The following is a 21453-nucleotide window of genomic DNA, read 5'->3' as shown; positions in this document are numbered from 1 at the left end:
GCCCATCACTAAGAAGAGGATGGAGCACACAAGAGACCCCACTCATCATGAGATCCCTGAGATACCTCAAGGGATGCACTTTCCTCCACAAAACTATTGGGAGTAACTAAACACCTCCCTAGGAGAATTGAGTTCCAACATGGGACAACTAAGGGTGGAGCATCAAGAACACTCCATTATCCTCCATGAAATTAGAGAAGATCAAAGAATCATGAGAGAGGAGCAACAAAGACAAGGAAGAGACATTGAGGAGCTCAAGCACTCCATAGGATCTTCAAGAGGAAGAAAGAGCCGCCATCACTAAGGTGGACCCGTTCTTTAATTTCCTTGTTCTTTATTTTCCTGTTTTTCGAAAATTATGCTTATGTTTATCTATATTTGTGTCTTGTGATCATTAGTGTCTTAGTGTCTATGCCTTAAAGTTATGAATGTCCTATGAATCCATCACCTTTCTTGAATGAAAAATGTTCTTAATTGAAAAAGAAAAGAATTGCATGAATTTTGAATTTTATAACAGTTTGATTATTTTGATGTGGTGGCAATACTTTTGGTCTCTGAATGCATGCTTAAACAGTGCATATGTCTTTTGAATTTGTGGTTCATGAATGTTGGCTCTTGAAAGAATGATGAAAAAGGAGACATGTTACTAAGGATCTGAAAAATCATAAAAATGATTCTTGAAGCAAGAAAAAGCAATGAAAAAAAAATAATATTCGAAAAAAAAAAGAAAAAGAAAGAAAAAGAAAAGAAATAAGGTTGTGATCCAAGGCAAAAAGAGTGTGCTTAAGAACCCTGGACACCTCTAATTGGGGACTCTAGCAAAGCTGAGTCACAATCTGAAAAGGTTCACCCAATTATGTGTCTGTGGCATGTATGTATCCGGTGGTAATACTGGAAGACAGAGTGCTTTGGGCCACGGCCAAGACTCAATAAGTAGCTATGTTCAAGAATCATCATACTTTACTAGGAGAATCAATAACACTATCTGGATTCTAAGTTCCTAAAGAAGCCAACCATTCTGAATTTCAAAGGATAGAGTGAGATGCCAAAACTGTTCAGAGGCAAAAAGCTAAAAGCCCCGCTCATCTAATTAATACTGATCTTCATAGATGTTTTTTGGAATTCATTGCATATTCTCTTCTTTTTATCTTATTTGATTTTCAGTTGCTTGAGGACAAGCAACAATTTAAGTTTGGTGTTGTGATGAGCGGATAATTTGTACGCTTTTTGGCATTGTTTTTAGTATGTTTTTAGTATGATCTAGTTAGTTTTTAGTATATTTCTATTAGTTTTTAGTTAAAATTCACTTTTCTGGACTTTACTATGAGTTTGTGCGTTTTTCTGTGATTTCAGGTATTTTCTGGCTGAAATTGAGGGACCTGAGCAAAAATCTGATTCAGAAACTAAAAAGGACTGCAGATGCTGTTGGATTCTGACCTCCCTGCACTCGAAGTGAATTTTCAGGAGCTACAGAAGCCCAATTGGCGCGCTCTTAACGGCGTTGGAAAGTAGACATCCTGGGCTTTCCAACAATATATGATAGTCCATACTTTGCCCAAGATTTGATGGCCCAAACCGGCGTACAAAGTCACCCTCAGAAATCCCAGAGTTAAACGCCGGAACTGGCACCAAAATGGGAGTTAAACGCCCAAACTGGCACAAAACCTGGCGTTTAACTCCAAGAAGAGTCTCTACACAAAAATGCTTCAATGCTCAGCCCAAGCACACACCAAGTGGGCCCGGAAGTGGATTTTTATGTCATTTACTCATCTCTGTAAACCTTAGGCTACTAGTTCTCTATAAGTAGGACCTTTTACTATTGTATTTTCATCTGGGGATCTTTGGAATCTTTTGATCTTTAGATCTTTTGATCACTTTGGGAGGCTGGCCATTCGGCCATGCCTAGACCTTGTTCTTATGTATTTTCAACGGTGGAGTTTCTACACACCATAGATTAAGGTGTGGAGCTCTGCTGTACCTCGAGTATTAATGCAATTACTATTATTCTTCTATTCAATTCCGCTTGTTCTTGTTCTAAGATATCACTTGTTCTTCAACTTGATGAATGTGATGATCCGTGACACTCATCATCATTCTCACCTATGAACGTGTGACTGACAACCACCTCCGTTCTACCTTCGATTGGGTGAATATCTCTTGGATTCCTGATACACGATGCATGGTTGATCGCCTGACAACCGAGTGCTCGCCTGACAACCGAGCCAGCCATTCCGTGAGATCAGAGTCTTCGTGGTATAGGCTAGAACTGATGGCGGCATTCAAGAGAATCCGGAAGGTCTAACCTTGTCTGTGGTATTCTGAGTAGGATTCAATGATTGAATGACTGTGACGTGCTTCAAACTCCTGAGGGCGGGGCGTTAGTGACAGACGCAAAAGAATCACTGGATTCTATTCCGGCCTGATCGAGAACCGACAGATGGATACCCGTTCCGTGACAGGGTGCGTTGAACATTTTCACTGAGAGGATGGGAGGTAGCCACTGACAACGGTGAAACCCTTGCTTAAGCTTGCCATGGAAAGGAGTAAGAAGGATTGGATGAAGACAGTAGGAAAGCAGAGAGATGGAAGGGAAAGCATCTTCATACGCTTATCTGAAATTCCTACTAATGAATTACATAAGTATCTCTATCTTTATCTTTATGTTATATGCGTTTATCACCATACCCATTTGAGTTTGCCTGACTAAGATTTACAAGGTGACCATAGCTTGCTTCATACCAACAATCTCTGTGGGATCGACCCTTACTCGCGTAAGGTTTATTACTTGGACGACCCAGTACACTTGCTGGTTAGTTGTGCGAAGTTGTGTTTATGCCATGGTATTGAACACCAAGTTTTTGGATTCATTACCGGGGATTATTTGATTTGTGAAAAGTATTGATCGCAATTTCGCGCACCACTTACCTCAAGATTAATTGTATGGGTTTTGTAGAGCTCTCCGCGGTGAACGTGTGGCCGTAAACAGAGTGGCAATCGGAGCTCTAGATCAAAAGTTATGGTGGTTTGAAGATCAAGTGAGAGAAAGAACTTGAGAGAGTGTTCTTCCCTCCATGGCCTCCATTTTCAGCATGTGAATGTGTTTAGTGAGGAGAGAGAATGCTGAAAACTAGGATTTTGGTCTAGTTATGTTGGGCCAAGGGCCCACTTTGGGTCCGGTTGGCCCGGTTTGGCCCGTTCGGTCCAATCTTGGCCCGAATTCTATAAAATTGGTACCGAAATTCTCGTCTCAATCTCCTCCATCATATTTAGCCACAAAAATCACATTTTGGGCTTTCTAGAATAAATTCTCATTTATAGGTTAATTAGCCGTTAATTAACCGGGTTTTACATTCTACCCACCTAATTGGGAATTTTGCCCACAAAATTCAAATGCAATTACCTGAGAATAAATGCGGATAATCCATTCGCATCTCCGACTCAAGTTCCCAAGTGTGTTCCTCAACACCGCCTTGACTCCATGCCACTTTGACTAATGAAACCTCTTTTCCACGCAACCGTTTGATACTAGTATCATCAATTTTGACCGGAGCCACTGGAAGCGTCAAATCTTCCCTCAACTGAACCGACTCAGGTTCTAACACATGGCTAGCATCAGGAGTGTACTTCCAAAGCTGTGACACGTGAAACACATCGTGCAGATGCGAAAGATGAGGTGGTAGAGCCATCCGATACGCCACCGGTCCAATCCTCTCCAGGATCTGAAATGGACCAATGCATCGAGGATTCAACTTCTTTGCCTTAATCGCACTACCTACTCCTGTAGTCGGAGTAACCTTAAGGAAAACATGATCTCCTTCCTCAAATTCTAAGGGCTTTCACCTCTGATCGGCGTAACTCTTTTGATGACTCTGCGCTGTAAGCATCCTGTCACGGATTTTCTTGACTTGTTCAGTAGTCTCAGCTATCATTTCCGGCCCCAACAAGCTTTTCTCTCCAGCTTCATACCAACATAGCGGAGATTGACATTTCCTCCCATACAAGGCCTCATACGGAGCCATTCTGATGCTCGCATGATAACTATTATTGTATGCAAACTCCGCTAATGGCATATACCGATCCCAACTCGCCGGTTGGTCCAAAACACAAGCTCTCAACATATCCTCTAGTGTTTGGATCGTCCTTTCAGATTGACCATCTGTTTGAGGATGGTAAGCCGTGCTCAAGCTTAATCGGGTTCCAAAAGCTTTCTAAAATGCACCCCAAAACCTTGAAGTGAAACGAGGATCTCTATCAGAGATTATAGTAGCAGGTACACCATGAAGTCTCACAATCTCCTTTATGTATAATCGTGCTAACTCCTCAAGGGTGTAAGTCATCCGAATGGGCAAAAAGTGAGCTGACTTCGTCAGTCGGTCCACAATCACCCAAATAGCATCAAAACTAGCCCTAGTCCTTGGCAATCCCGACACAAAGTCCATTGCAATACTTTCCCACTTCCATTGTGGAATCTCTAAAGGTTGCAACATCCCGGAAGGTCTTTGATGTTCAATCTTTACCTTTTGACAAGTTAAGCACTTTGAAACATATTCCGCCACATCATTCTTCATACCCGGCCACCAGAACATTGCCTTTAAATCATGGTACATCTTAGTACTTCCCGGGTGAATGGAGAATTCGCTTTTGTGTGCCTCCTTTAAAATATCTTGCCTCAAAGTGCCAACATCCGGCACAATGATCCTACCCTTGAATCTCCATAACCCATCTTTTTCTTCCGACACTCTCCACTGTTTTCCTTGCTCAATGGCCGGTAACACCTTCCATAAAGCTTCATCATTCTGATGAGCCTTTAGGAGTTCGGACTTAAAGTCACTTGAGATTTCTAATCGGCTCAAACACAAAGTTCCGGATACTTCTCGAGCACCAATTTTCAGACTCTCAAATCCCTTAAGTAACTTCTCCTCTTGAAGCATCATCCAAGCCGCATATAATGACTTCCGACTCAACGCATCTGCCACTATGTTCGCCTTTCCCGGATGGTAATGCAACTCAAAGTCGTAGTCCTTCAACAATTCCATCCACCTTCTCTGCCTCATATTAAGCTCTTTCTGATCAAAGAGATATTTCAAACTCTTGTGATCGGAGAAGACTTGGAATTTAACCCCATAGAGGTAATGCCTCCACACCTTCAAGGAAAACACAACCGCAGCGAGTTCCAAATCGTGTGTAGGATAATTCACTTCATGCGGTCTCAATTGTCGTGAGGCATACGCCACCACATTATGATGCTACATCAACACGCACCCTAGACCCTTTAATGAGGCATCACAATACACCTCAAATGGCTCATTCGGCTCGGGTAACACTAACACAGGTGCAGTGGTCAACTTTTTCTTCAATGTCTGAAAGCTCTCCTCGCACTCAGGAGTCCAAACAAACGGAGTGTCTTTGCGGGTTAACTTTGTCATTGGCAAAGCTATCTGTGAAAAGCCCTTGATAAACCTTCGATAATAGCCAGCTAAACCCAAAAAACTCCTTATCTCTGTTACGGTGGTTGGTTGCTTCCAATCTATCACAGCCTCCACCTTAGTTGGATCTATGGCTATTCCCTTCTTACTCACCACATGGCCCAAAAACTTCACCTCACTCTTCCAAAACTCACACTTAGATAGTTTTGCATAGAGTTTCTTCTCCTTTAGAATCTGCAACACGGTCCTCAAGTGTTCCGCATGCTCTTCTTCAGTCTTGAAATAAATCAATATCTCATCAATGAAGACAACAACGAATTTATCCAGAAACGGACGAAAAACTCTATTCATGTAATCCATCATTACCGCAGGAGCGTTCATCAACCCAAAAGACATTACAGTGTACTCGTAATGACCATAACGAGTCCTGAAAGCGGTCTTAGGGATATCCGCACCCCTCACCCTTATCTGGTGATAACCGGATCGCAAATCGATCTTGGAGAAAACTCCAGCTCCTTGTAACTGATCCATGAGATCATCAATTCTCGGCAATGGGTACTTATTCTTTATTGTAACCTTGTTCAGCTGCCTGTAATCTACACAGAGCCGCATACTCCCATCCTTCTTATTCACCAGTAACACTGGAGCACCCCACGGAGAGACACTTGGTCGTATAAAATTCTTTCCCAACAAATCCTCTAACTGAGACTTTAGCTCGTTCATCTCTAACGGTGACATCCTATAAGGAGCACTTGAGATTGGTCCCGCCCCGGGCACCAATTCAATAGCAAACTCAACCTCTCGGTTAGGTGGAAATTCATCAATATCATCGGGAAACACTTCTGGAAACTCACACACAACCGGAATTTGTTCCAACCTTTGATCATCACCCGAAACGCCCGCGGTTAACAACATGATACCCTGACATTCGGTTCCGGAACAGTTCACCATCATAGAATTCAAGTAATAATTATTCACCACGACCGGCCCTTCAGTATCTTCCGGCATAAAGTACACCGACTTTATAGAACAATCTAGCAGAACATGGTTCTTAGATAACCAGTCCAATCCCAAGATAAGATCAAGACCGATCATCGGCAAGCAGACTAAATTATGAATAAAATCACGCTGCTTGAACCTAAAGGAAACTTCCGGGCATCCTAGCCTAGTTACCGTGGCTTCATGGGTAGCATTGTACACTCTTAGATTATAACCTAAAGTTTCAATCTTCAGTCCTAACTCATGGGCTTTCTCAAATGCAATGAATGAATGTGATGCTCCCGAATCAAATAAAGCATTAAAAGTTTGACCCGCCATTACACAGTTTCCTCGAATAAGTGTCTCGGATCCCTCGGCACCTATAGCTGAGGTGGTGAACTGGTGGATGAAATTGTGATCACTACAACTTCGCACAACTAACCAGCAAGTGTACTGGGTCGTCCAAGTAATAAACCTTACGCGAGTAAGGGTCGATCCCACAGAGATTGTTGGTATGAAGCAAGCTATGGTCACCATGTAAATCTTAGTCAGGCAAACTCAAATGGTTATGAATGATGAATAAAACATAAAGATAAAGATAGAGATACTTATGTAATTCATTGGTGGGAATTTCAGATAAGCGTATGAAGATGCTTGTCCCTTCCGTCTCTCTGCTTTCCTACTGTCTTCATCCAATCCTTCTTACTCCTTTCCATGGCAAGCTGTATGCAAGGGTTTCACCATTGTCAGTGGCTACCTCCCATCCTCTCAGTGGAAATGTTCAACGCACCCTGTCACGGCACGGCTATCCATCTGTCGGTTCTCAATCAGGCCGGAATAGAATCCAGTGATTCTTTTGCGTCTGTCACTAACGCCCCGCCCTCAGGAGTTTGAAGCTCGTCACAGTCATTCAATCATTGAATCCTACTCAGAATACCACAGACAAGGTTTAGACCTTCCGGATTCTCTTGAATGCCGCCATCAGTTCTAGCTTATACCACGAAGATTCCGGTTAAAGAATCCAAGAGATATCCACCCAATCTAAGGTAGAACGGAGGTGGTTGTCAGTCACAAGTTCATAGGTGAGAATGATGATGAGTGTCACGGATCATCACATTCATCAAGTTGAAGAACAAGTGATATCTTAGAACAAGAACAAGCGGAATTGAATAGAAGAACAATAGTAATTGCATTAATACTCGAGGTACAGCAGAGCTCCACACCTTAATCTATGGTGTGTAGAAACTCCACCGTTGAAAATACATAAGAACAAGGTCTAGGCATGGCCGAATGGCCAGCCTCCCAAAGTGATCAAAAGATCTAAAGATCAAAAGATTCCAAAGATCAGAAGATTCAAATTCAATAGTAAAAGGTCCTATATATAGAGAACTAGTAGCCTAGGGTTTACAGAGATGAGTAAATGACATAAAAATCCACTTCCGGGCCCACTTGGTGTGTGCTTGGGCTGAGCATTGAAGCATTTTCGTGTAGAGACTCTTCTTGGAGTTAAACGCCAGCTTTGGTGCCAGTTTGGGCGTTTAACTCCCATCCTTGTGCCAGTTCCGGCGTTTAACGCTGGGAATTCTGAAGGTGACTTTGAACGCCGGTTTGGGCCATCAAATCTTGGGCAAAGTATGGACTATCATATATTGCTGGAAAGCCCAGGATGTCTACTTTCCAACGCCGTTGAGAGCCCGCCAATTGGGCTTCTGTAGCTCCAGAAAATCCACTTCGAGTGCAAGAAGGTCAGAATCCAACAGCATCTGCAGTCCTTTTTAGTCTCTGAATCAGATTTTTGCTCAGGTCCCTCAATTTCAGCCAGAAAATACCTGAAATCACAGAAAAACACACAAACTCATAGTAAAGTCCAGAAAAGTGAATTTTAACTAAAAACTAATAAAAATATACTAAAAACTAACTAGATCATACTAAAAACATACTAAAAACAATGCCAAAAAGCGTACAAATTATCCGCTCATCACAACACCAAACTTAAAGTGTTGCTTGTCCTCAAGCAACTGAGAATCAAATAAGATAAAAAGAAGAGAATATACAATGAATTCCAAAAACATCTATGAAGATCAGTATTAATTAGATGAGCGGGGCTTTTAGCTTTTTGCCTCTGAACAGTTTTGGCATCTCACTCTATCCTTTGAAATTCAGAATGATTGGCTTCTTTAGGAACTCAGAATCCAGATAGTGTCATTGATTCTCCTAGTTAAGTATGATGATTCTTGAACACAGCTACTTATTGAGTCTTGGCCGTGGCCCAAAGCACTCTGTCTTCCAGTATTACCACCGGATACATACATGCCACAGACACATAATTGGGTGAACCTTTTCAGATTGTGACTCAGCTTTGCTAGAGTCCCCAATTAGAGGTATCCAGGGTTCTTAAGCACACTCTTTTTGCCTTGGATCACAACTTTATTTCTTTCTTTTTCTTTCTTTTTCTTTCTTTTTCTCTTTCTTTTTCTTTCTCTCTTTTTTCGAATATTTTTTTTTCTGTATTCACTGCTTTTTCTTGCTTCAAGAATCATTTTTATGATTTTTCAGATCCTCAGTAACATGTCTCCTTTTTCATCATTCTTTCAAGAGCCAACATTCATGAACCACAAATTCAAAAGACATATGCACTGTTTAAGCATTCATTCAGAAGACAAAAGTAATGCCACCACATCAAAATAATTAAACTGTTATAAAATTCAAAATTCATGCAATTCTTTTTTTTTCAATTAAGAACATTTTTCATTCAAGAGAGGTGATGGATTCATAGGACATTCATAACTTTGAGGCATAGACACTAAGACACTAATGATCACAAGACACAAACATAGATAAACATAAGCACTAAAATTCGAAAAACAGAAAAATAAAGAACAAGGAAATTAAAGAACGGGTCCACCTTAGTGATGGCGGCTTGTTCTTCCTCTTGAAGATCCTATGGAGTGCTTGAGCTCCTCAATGTCTCTTCCTTGTCTTTGTTGCTCCTCTCTCATGATTCTTTGATCTTCTCTAATTTCATGGAGGAGGATGGAATGTTCTTGGTGCTCCACCCTTAGTTGTCCCATGTTGGAACTCAATTCTCCTAGGGAGGTGTTTAGTTGCTCCCAATAGTTTTGTGGAGGAAAGTGCATCCCTTGAGGCATCTCAAGGATTTGATGATGAGAGGGGTCTCTTGTTTGCTCCATCCTCTTCTTAGTGATGGGCTTGTCCTCATCAATGGGGATGTCTCCCTCTATGTCAACTCCAACTGAATAACAGAGGTGACAAATGAGATGAGGAAAGGCTAACCTTGCCAAGGTAGAGGACTTGTCCGCCACCTTATAAAGTTCTTGGGATATCACCTCATTAACTTCTATTTCTTCTCCAATCATGATGCTATGAATCATGATAGCCCGGTCTATAGTAACTTCGGACCGGTTGCTAGTGGGAATGATTGAGCGTTGGATAAACTCTAACCATCCCCTAGCCACGGGTTTGAGATCATGCCTTCTCAATTGGACCGGCTTTCCTCTTGAATCTCTCTTCCATTGGGCGCCCTCTTCACAAATGACTGTGAGGACTTGGTCCAACCTTTGATCAAAGTTGACCCTTCTAGTGTAAGGGTGTTCATCTCCTTGCATCATGGGCAAGTTGAATGCCAACCTTACATTTTCCAGACTAAAATCCAAGTATTTCCCCCGAACCATAGTAAGCCAATTCTTTGGATCCGGGTTCACACTTTGATCATAGTTCTTGGTGATCCATGCATTGGCATAGAACTCTTGAACCATTAAGATTCTGACTTGTTGAATGGGGTTGGTAAGAACTTCCCAACCTCTCCTTCGGATCTCATGTCGGATCTCCGGATATTCACTCTTTTTGAATTTGAAAGGGACCTCGGGGATCACCTTCTTCAAGGCCACAACTTCATAGAAGTGGTCTTGATGCAACCTTGAGATGAATCTCTCCATCTCCCATGACTCGGAGGCGGAAGCTTTTGCCTTCCCTTTCCTCTTTCTAGAGGTTTCTCCGGCCTTGGATACCATAAATGGTTATGGAAAAACAAAAAGCAATGCTTTTACCACACCAAACTTAAAAGGTTTGCTCGTCCTCGAGCAAAAGAAGAAAGAAGAGAGTAGAAGAAGAAGAAATAGATGAGATGGAGATGGCCTTGTGGTTCGGCCAAAGGGTTAAGAAGTAGTGTTTAGGTTGTGTGAAAATGAAGGAGTGAAGAAGGGTTTATATAGGAGTAGGGGGAGGGTTATGGTTCGGTCATGTATGGGTGGGTTTGGGAGGGAAAGTGGTTTGAATTTGAATAGTGGGGTAGGTGGGGTTTTATGAAGGATGGATGTGAGTGGTGAAGAGAAAGATGGGATTTGATAGGTGAAGGGTTTTTTGGGGAAGAGGTGTTGAGGTGATTGGTGAATGGGTGAAGAAGAGAGAAAGTGGTGGGGTAGGTGGGGATCCTGTGGGGTCCACAGATCCTGAGGTGTCAAGGAAAAGTCATCCCTGCACCAAGTGGCGAGCAAAATTGCTCTTTGTGCCAATTCTGGCGTTAAACGCCGGGCAGGTGCACATTTCTGGCGTTTAACGCCAACTTCTTGTCCTTTCCTGGCGTTTAATGCCAGTCTGGTGCCCCTTTCTGGCGTTAAACGCCCAGAATGGTGCCAGACTGGGCGTTAAACGCCCATCTGCTAGCCTTACTGGCGTTTAAACGCCAGCAAGTTCTTCCTCCAGGGTGTGCTGTTTTTCGTTCTGTTTTTCATTCTGTTTTTGCTTTTTCCATTGATTTTGTGACTTCTCATGATCATCAACCTACAGAAAACATAAAATAACAAAAGAAAATAAATAAAATATAACATTGGGTTGCCTCCCAACAAGCGCTTCTTTAATGTCAGTAGCTTGACAGAGGGCTCTCATGGAGCCTCACAGATGTTCAGAGCAATGTTGGAACCTCCCAACACCAAACTTAGAGTTTGAATGTGGGGGTTCAACACCAAACTTAGAAGTTGGTTGTGGCCTCCCAACACCAAACTTAGAGTTTGACTGCGGGGGCTCTGTTTGGCTCTGTTTTGAGAGAAGCTCTTCATGCTTCCTCTCCATGATGACAGAGGGATATCCTTGAGCCTTAAACACCAAGGATTCTTCATTCACTTGAATGATCAATTCTCCTCTATCAACATCAATCACAACCTTTGCTGTGGCTAGGAAGGGTCTGCCAAGGATGATGGATTCATCCATGCACTTCCTAGTCTCTAGGACTATGAAATCAGCAGGGATGTAATGGTCCTCAACCTTTACCAGAACATCCTCTACAAGTCCATGAGCTTGTTTTCTTGAATTGTCTGCCATCTCTAGTGAGATTTTTGCAGCTTGCACCTCAAAGATCCCTAGCTTCTCCATTACAGAGAGAGACATGAGGTTTACACTTGACCCTAAGTCACACAAGGCCTTCTTGAAGGTCATGGTGCCTATGGAACAAGGTATTGAAAACTTCCCAGGATCCTGTCTCTTTTGAGGCAGTTTCTGCCTAGACAAGTCATCCAGTTCTTTGGTGAGCAAAGGGGGTTCATCCTCCTAAGTCTCATTTCCAAATAACTTGTCATTTAGCTTCATGATTGCTCCAAGGTATTTAGCAACTTGCTCTTCAGTGACATACTCATCCTCTTCAGAGGAAGAATACTCATCAGAGCTCATGAATGGCAGAAGTAAGTCCAATGGAATCTCTATGGTCTCATTTTGAGCCTCAGATTCCCATGGTTCCTCATTGGGGAACTCATTGGAGGCCAGTGGACGTCCATTGAGGTCTTCCTCAGTGGCGTTCACTGCCTCTTCCTCCTCTCCAAATTCGGCCATATTGATGGCTTTGCACTCTCCTTTTGGATTTTCTTCTGTATTGCTTGGAAGAGTACTAGGAGGGAGTTCAGTAATTTTCTTGCTCAGCTGTCCCACTCGTGCCTCCAAATTTCTAATGGAGGACCTTGTTTCAGTCATGAAACTTTGAGTGGTCTTGATTAGATCAGAGACCATGGTTGCTAAGTCAGAGGTGTTCTGCTTAGAACTCTCTGTCTGTTGCTGAGAAGATGATGGAAAAGGCTTGCAATTGCTAAACCTGTTTCTTCCACCATTATTGTTGTTGAAACCTTGTTGAGGTCTCTGTTGATCCTTCCATGAGAGATTTGGATGATTTCTCCATGAAGGATTATAGGTGTTTCCATAGGGTTCTCCCATGTAATTCACCTCTTCCATTGAAGGGTTCTCAGGATCATAAGCTTCTTCTTCAAATGAAGCTTCCTTAGTACTGCTTGGTGCATTTTGCGTTCCAGATAGACTTTGAGAAATCATATTGACTTGCTGAGTCAATATTTTGTTCTGAGCCAATATGGCATTCAGAGTGTCAATCTCAAGAATTCCTTTCTTCTGATTTGTCCCATTGTTCACAGGATTCCTTTCAGAAGTGTACATGAATTGGTTATTTGCAACCATTTCAATTAGTTCCTGAGCTTCTGTAGGCGTCTTCTTCAGATGAAGAGAGCCTCCAGCAGAGCTATCCAAAGACATCTTGGACAGTTCAGACAGACCATCATAGAAAATACCTATGATGCTCCATTCAGAAAGCATATCAGAGGGACACTTTCTGATTAATTGTTTGTATCTTTCCCAAGCTTCATAGAGGGATTCTCCTTCCTTCTGTCTGAAGGTTTGGACTTTCACTCTAAGCTTACTCAATTTTTGAGGTGGAAAGAACTTTGCCAAGAAGGCATTGACTAGCTTTTCCCAAGAGTTCAGGCTTTCTTTAGGTTGTGAATCCAACCATGTCCTAGCTCTGTCTCTTACAGCAAAAGGGAATAGCATAAGTCTGTAGACCTCAGGGTCAACCCCATTAGTCTTGACAGTGTCACAGATTTGCAAGAACTCAGCTAAGAACTGATGAGGATCTTCCAATGGAAGTCCATGGAACTTGCAATTCTGTTGCATTAGAGAAACTAATTGAGGCTTAAGCTCAAAGTTGTTTGCTCCAATGGCAGGGATAGAGATGCTTCTCCCATAGAAGTCGGGAGTAGGTGCAGTAAAGTCACCCAGCACCCTCCTTGCGTTATTGGCATTGTTGTTGTTTTCGGCTGCCATGGGTTCTTCTTCCTTGAAGATTTCTGTTAGGTCCTCTACAGAGAATTGTGTCTTAGCTTCTCTTAGCTTTCGCTTCAAGGTCCTTTCAGGTTCAGGGTCAGCCTCAACAAGAATGCTTTTGTCTTTGCTTCTGCTCATATAAAAGAGAAGAGAACAAGAAAATATGGAATCCTCTATGTCACAGTATAGAGATTCCTTGAGGTGTCAGAGGAAAAGAAAAATAGAAGGCAGAAGTAGAAAATTCGAACTTATCAAGAAAGATGGAGTTCGAATTGTTCATTAAGGAATAGTGTTAGTCCATAAATAGAAGGATGTGAGAAGAGGGGAAGAAATTTTCGAAAATTAAGTAAAATATTTTAAAAACATTTTGAAAAACACTAATTGATTTTCGAAAACCATGATTGAGAAAGAAGTAAAGTGATTTTTTGAAAAAGATTTTGAAATTAGAAATCAAAAAGATTTTATTGAAAACTATTTTGAAAAAGATGTGGTTGAGAAGATATGATTTGAAAAACATTTTAAAAAAGATTTGATTTTAAAAATTAATGACTTGGCTATCAAGAAAAGATATGATTCAAACATTAAACCTTTCTCAACAGAAAAGGCAGCATACTTGAAATGTTGAATCAAATCATTAATTGATAGCAAGTATTTTTGAAAATAGAAAGAAATTGATTTTGAAAAAGATTTGATTGAAAAGATATGATTTGAAAAAGATTTGATTTTGAAAAGATTTTGAAAACTAAAAAAATTTGACTTTGAAAACAAAATCTTCCCTCTTGTGCCATCCTGGCGTTAAACGCCCAGAATAGTGCACATTTTGGCGTTTAACGCCCAAACTACTACCCTTTTGGGCGTTAAACGCCCAGCCAGGCACCCTGGCTGGCGTTTAAACGCCAGTCTGTCTTCTTCACTGGGCATTTTGAATGCCCAGCTTTTTCTGTGTAATTCCTTTGCAGTATGTTCTGAATCTTCAATTCTCTGTATTATTGACTTGAAAAGACACAAATTAAAAATTTTTTTGGATTTTTAATAATGAGGAATAATCAAAATGCAACTAAAATCAAATAACAATGCATGTAAGACACCAAACTTAGCAGTTTGTATACTACTGACACTAACAAAATGAGAATGCATATGATAAACAACAAAACACTCAAGTCAAGAGAATTTAAAGATCAAAACAAGGAAATCATCAAGAATAACTTGAAGATTGATGAAGACACATGCATGAGTTCGAAAAATGCAAGAAAAATAGAAGCATGCAATTGACACCAAACTTAACATGAAACACTAGACTCAAACAAGAAATATTTTTGGATTTTATGATTTTGTAATTTTTTTTTTGTTTTTTCGAAAATTAAGTGGAAAAGAAAAAGATATCAAAATTCTTAATGAGAATTCCAGGAATCATTGCAATGCTAGTCTAAGACTCCGGTCCAGGAATTAGACATGGCTTTATAGCCAGCCAAGCTTTCAAAGAAAGCTCCGGTCCAAAACACTAGACATGGCCAATGGCCAGCCAAGCCTTAGCAGATCACTACTCCAACAGCAAGATTGATAGAAATCAACAAGCTCTTGTGATGATAAGTTGAAACCTCGGTCTAATAAAATTAGACATGGCTTCACAGCCAGCCAGACTTCAACAGATCATCTTGACACACTAGAATTCATCTTCAAGAATTCTGAAAAAAATACCTAATCTAAGCAACAAGATGAACCGTCAGTTGTCCATACTCGAACAATCCCCGGCAACGGCGCCAAAAACATGGTGGACGAAATTGTGATCACTACAACTTCGCACAACTAACCAGCAAGTGTACTGGGTCATCCAAGTAATAAACCTTACGCGAGTAAGGGTCGATCCCACAGAGATTGTTGGTATGAAGCAAGCTATGGTCACCATGTAAATCTTAGTCAGGCAAACTCAAATGGTTATGAATGATGAATAAAACATAAAGATAAAGATAGAGATACTTATGTAATTCATTGGTGGGAATTTCAGATAAGCGTCTGAAGATGCTTGTCCCTTCCATCTCTCTGCTTTCCTACTGTCTTCATCCAATCCTTCTTACTCCTTTCCATGGCAAGCTGTATGCAAGGGTTTCACCGTTGTCAGTGGCTACCTCCCATCCTCTCAGTGGAAATGTTCAACGCACCCTGTCACGGCACGACTATCCATCTGTCGGTTCTCAATCAGGCCGGAATAGAATCCAGTGATTCTTTTGCGTCTGTCACTAACGCCCCGCCCTCAGGAGTTTGAAGCTCGTCACAGTCATTCAATCATTGAATCCTACTCAGAATACCACAGACAAGGTTTAGACCTTCCGGATTCTCTTGAATGCCGCCATCAGTTCTAGCTTATACCACGAAGATTCCGGTTAAAGAATCCAAGAGATATCCACCCAATCTAAGGTAGAACGGAGGTGGTTGTCAGGCACACGTTCATAGGTGAGAATGATGATGAGTGTCACGGATCATCACATTCATCAAGTTGAAGAACAAGTGATATCTTAGAACAAGAACAAGCGGAATTGAATAGAAGAACAATAGTAATTGCATTAATACTCGAGGTACAGCAGAGCTCCACACCTTAATCTATGGTGTATAGAAACTCCACCGTTGAAAATACATAAGAACAAGGTCTAGGCATGGCCGAATGGCCAGCCTCCCAAAGTGATCAAAAGATCTAAAGATCAAAAGATTCCAAAGATCAGAAGATTCAAATACAATAGTAAAAGGTCCTATATATAGAGAACTAGTAGCCTAGGGTTTACAGAGATGAGTAAATGACATAAAAATCTAATTCCGGGCCCACTTGGTGTGTGCTTGGGCTGAGCATTGAAGCATTTTCGTGTAGAGACTCTTCTTGGAGTTAAACGCCAGCTTTGGTGCCAGTTTGGGCGTTTAACTCCCATCCTTGTGCTAGTTCCGGCGTTTAACGCTGGGAATTCTGAAGGTGACTTTGAACGCCGGTTTGGGCCATCAAATCTTGGGCAAAGTATGGACTATCATATATTGCTGGAAAGCCCAGGATGTCTACTTTCCAAAGCCGTTGAGAGCCCGCCAATTGGGCTTCTGTAGCTCCAGAAAATCCACTTCGAGTGCAGGGAGGTCAGAATCCAACAGCATCTGCAGTCCTTTTTAGTCTCTGAATCAGATTTTTGCTCAGGTCCCTCAATTTCAGCCAGAAAATACCTGAAATCACAGAAAAACACACAAACTCATAGTAAAGTCCAGAAAAGTGAATTTTAACTAAAAACTAATAAAAATATACTAAAAACTAACTAGATCATACTAAAAACATACTAAAAACAATGCCAAAAAGCGTACAAATTATCCGCTCATCATGAACACCCGACCAGTCTATTGTGCCTTTCCAGCACCTTGTTTCTGTTTCTCCGGACAATTTGCGGCTTTATGCCCCGCCTTTCCACAATTGTAGCACAAACCCCATCCGGCCTTGCATGGTGCTCCCGGATGGTGACTTCCACACCTAGTACAAGCTTGATCATTCTGAGGCTGCTCCCCATACCTTTTTCCTTGAGAGTTGTTGTTGTTGGGCCTCCTAAAAGAGTTCCCCCTCTTGAAAGACGGACCTCTAGGTGCAAAGCTCTTCCCTCGATTCTGCGGGAATGATCCTTTGTGACTCCCTCTCTCAGCAGTTGCCCTCTTCACACACTCTTCAGCAACCCTACACTTGTTTATCAACTCGGAGAAGGTCCTAATCTCCATTGGTCCCACTGAACTGAAAATATCGCTTCGGAGTCCTCCTTCATATTTAACACACTTCCATTCCTCATATTTCACCGGAGTCCCTTGGCACATACAAGAGAACCTGAACAGCTCCTCAAACTTGTCAGTATACTCTGATATGGACATAGTACCCTGCTTCAACTGTAACAATTCAAGTTCCTTAGCCGTCCTAGCAGAAGTCGGAAAGTACTTCTTATAGAACTCTTCTTGGAAGACATTCCAGGTGATATAGTCATCACCCTGCTGCAGAAGACGTCGGATACCTTGCCACCAATGCGACGCTTCACCTGTGAGCATATAGGTAGCAAACTCGACACGCTGTCCTTCAGGTATCACTTGTGCTTGCAGTGCTCACTCTATAGCCTGAAACCATGTATCAGCCTCAGTCGGACTAGTAGTTCCCTTGAACTTAGGCGGATTAACCTTCAAAACGTTTGCCAGTGTCATCAGGCCCTGAACTCCACCTCCATCATTACCATGGTTGTTCATCTGTTGACCAAGAGCCTCGGCAGTGGCTTGCATAGCAGCAGCCATGTTCTCAAATGCAGTCATAAAGTTCACTGGGTCATAAGGGTTATTCTCCAATGCACGAGCATTCGTACGACCTCTCGCACTACCTCTACCGCATCCACGGGGCGCCATCTGGTTCCTATACACACCAAACAATCGATATTAAGTTGATCAGTCTCAATATCAGAAGTCTAGTGCTTCAAAGTCCCAAATGCATGCTCATGAACGTTTATGCCAAATATATTAAGCAGATATACTAATAGCACATAACACACACACAGAGAATGCACATGAGCATAGTCAGTCCATCCCTCAGGCTCTACAGGAACGAACTGCTCTGATACCATAATGTAACACCCTACCATACAGAGTCTTATGCTTAAGTCATAATTTAGAGATGGCAAGGTATTACGACCTCTAAAATAAAAATTTAGTACGTATAGTAGTATGAATGATTGATTATAACTAGGAGCCTTTGTAGAAAAAGGGGTAAATAAAAATCGCAACTCTAAAGCGCAACACTCCGATCGATAACGTAACGAGCAAGGATAAACCAACGCGAGATTATATATATACAAAGGAGTGTCAAAAACAGGAATATCAAGACTCAAGATTCGGCTACAAAGATAACCGGTCCGAGCATAGCAATATATACATATGATAAAAATAAGGAAAACCCCAAAGGAAACCCAAAGGGACACAAATACATAAAACCTAATCTCCAAAATCTCTCATTAGAAGAGTCATCACAGTTTGTATTATTTAATGGAGATAAAAGTATCTAAGCAAAACATATAAACCAAAACATAGCCCCGAGAACAAAGGATCTTCGCAAATCTAGAAGTCTCCAGCATGCCTCAGCGGGAAACCTCACGTCCTGCATCTGAAAACCACAAAATCCGCATGAGTGAGAACCAGAGGTCCCCAGCATGGTAACAGCTTCCACATATATAATACATAATAATAGAGGAAAGCTGAAGGCAATCCTAGAACTTCCTCCAGATAATATCAAAGCTTATAAACAAGCTAAACCATATAAGGGCATCTGACTAAAGATTCTTCAGTCTAACTAACACTTCCCTTTCCAATTCCTTCTCACCTCCCAACCACCAGCAGGAGTATAATGTAGCAAACACAGTTATATCAGACAAGAAATATACAAATAGGGACAAATAAGGCAGTTAGACAATTAGCAAGTAATATGCATTCAAATAGGCAATCTCAAACAATTCATATAGTATGCATATGATAAATGCCTGTCCCTAGTGGCTGATGATATCATCTGTCGGTTATAGAGCGAACCCGACAAGTCCTGGTAGCTAATCATTGGACTGTCCCTCTGTCACGCATCCCCAACTCGAGTTATACTCGTCATAAACTTGATCATAATCATGATCTATATCCATCACCTTCACTGGTGAATATTTACGGGTCGAGCTCATCCGGGTCTTTCACAGTGCCCGGCCACACTTATGACATAGGGTCAAAAGAGCTTCGAGTCTCAACCTGGAGCACGTGGTGGCTAGCCACTGCTTCCTCCCAGGGAAACTCTCATCTCCAACAGTGGAAGTGCAACATTCACAATTCATTCAACAGTATATATGCATTTATACATGGCCATAATCATGGCTCCGCCGTAACACGACAATAATCTAGCCATCCGGCTCACGGTTAAATCCATAACCAGCCCATCGCATCACGGTTAAATCCACCATCCATTAACATCGCCTCATGCATACTTCCACCACATCTCCGCATCTCACATAATCATGCTTGATCCTCATTGATCATTCATTTTCCCCTTGCTTTACTCGCAAGTTACCACATTCACTAGCCTTTCTTCTCATAGCTAGACATATCATAATGATTTAAGATATAAGTGGTGAGATCGGAGACTTAGAAGTATGAAATTTGGCTTTTAAAACTTAAAAATCAACTTTGGGATGAAAACAGGTCCACGGGTATGCGCACTCCACGCGCACGCGTGGATGGCCTCGAAAACTCATCGACGCATAAGCATCATGCACGCTAACGTGTGGATTGAAAACTAGCCAAACGACGCGCACGCGTCAACCACGCGTACGCGTGGGTACTCTCGTGCCCCAGGCACAAAACTGGCACAGTTCTGGCATAACTCTCTGGAAAATGGCTGGGCATTGGGTGCAGCACATCGGCGCGCCCGCGCACATCACGCGCACGCGTGGTTGGCGCTTTCGAGAAGAACGGCGCGTACGCGCCAAGTGCACCTACGCGCGGGGGGGGGTCATTCTGCTAAAAATTTTTCTAAGTTAAAAGCTGCAGAATTCACAGTTTCAACCCCCAATCTTCCGACGGACATAACTTCCTCATTTTAAATCGTTTTTCACCCGTTCTTCGAACGGCAGGGATATCCCGGATCCAATTTCATTTCTAAATAGATTTGGTACAAAACAGAGATCCGTAGTCCAAGTTATGTCCCGTCAAAATATGCCCAAAAACCATGTTTTTCATACAAAACCACAACATGCCATTTTCAAAACAAGCCATATTCAACTCTTTTCAAAATCAATCAAAACATACCATTTTCATCCCTTTTCTTTGAAATCAACCAAAATATATCAATTTCAACATCAAGCCTCCTCAACTCACACATTGACACTTTACCACAATTTATCAAAATCATTATCTCATCATTTTAACCCACTTTACCCAAGTGGCTCAAACTCAAATATATTGAGATATCATATACTCTTCCTCATGCCAATTCTCAACAACATCAATTCCACTAAATCATCATTGTACACAATCAATATCATACTCACCATCAACATGGTTCAACTCACAATTCAACCATAACCAATCATCAAGCATATATCACAACATGCATATTTCTCATACATCATACCATCAAGGCATCATTAATCATCATCACCTATATGACCACATCATATATATCAACAATTCAACAACATCAACAATTCAATGCCTATCTTAGGGCCTCTAGCCTAAGTATTTTCTACCACATTACATATTAGATACGGGAAACCGAAACCATACCTTAGCCGATTTCCCAAGCTCAACTGGAGCACTTCCAAATCACTTATCCACAAGCTCTCAAGGCCTCAACACCTCCAAGAATAGATTTTTCACCCCCAAATCCCTTTTTCAAGCTTTTCAAAATCACCACTCAAGCTCCAATATTCACATATACACAACCTAAGCCACAATCATCATACACATACACAACATCTCAATATCCAAACATCATAGAACAATAAATTACACTAGGGTTGAGAATCTTACCACACCCAAGGTCCAAGGAGACAAGATTAACCTTCTCCTTCAAGAGAGTTGGGTCCTATAACATCAAAGAGCCCAAAATCTCAACATTTTTGCTCATAAAACTCGAAAACAAGGCTGGAATTTCGAAGAGCAAAACGTGGCTTACCTCAAGATTAATTGTATGGGTTTTGTAGAGCTCTTCGCGGTGAACGCGTGGCCGCAAATGGAGCGGCAATCGGAGCTCTAGATCAAAAGTTATGGTGGTTTGAAGATCAAGTGAGAGAAAGAACTTGAGAGAGTGTTCTTCCCTCCATGGCCTCCATTGTCAGCATGTGAGTGTGTTTAGTGAGGAGAGAGAATGCTGAAAACTAGGGTTTTGGTCTAGTTATGTTGGGCCAAGGGCCCACTT

General features: G+C 41.7%; 1 non-coding gene across 1 annotated transcript; it reads left to right on the top strand.

Moving 5' to 3' along the window:
- The first annotated feature begins 13004 nt into the window (after positions 1–13004).
- LOC112793496 (small nucleolar RNA R71) lies at positions 13005–13112 on the top strand. Its single transcript, XR_003198183.1, has one exon. It is a non-coding gene; the product is annotated as a small nucleolar RNA R71 (small nucleolar RNA).
- Positions 13113–21453: the final 8341 nt, after the last annotated feature.

The sequence above is a fragment of the Arachis hypogaea genome, chromosome 3 (assembly GCF_003086295.3).
Source record: "Arachis hypogaea cultivar Tifrunner chromosome 3, arahy.Tifrunner.gnm2.J5K5, whole genome shotgun sequence".
NCBI lineage: Eukaryota > Viridiplantae > Streptophyta > Magnoliopsida > Fabales > Fabaceae > Arachis > Arachis hypogaea.
The sequence above is the reverse complement of the archived record's forward strand: the minus strand, read 5'-3'. Positions and strand labels throughout refer to the sequence as shown.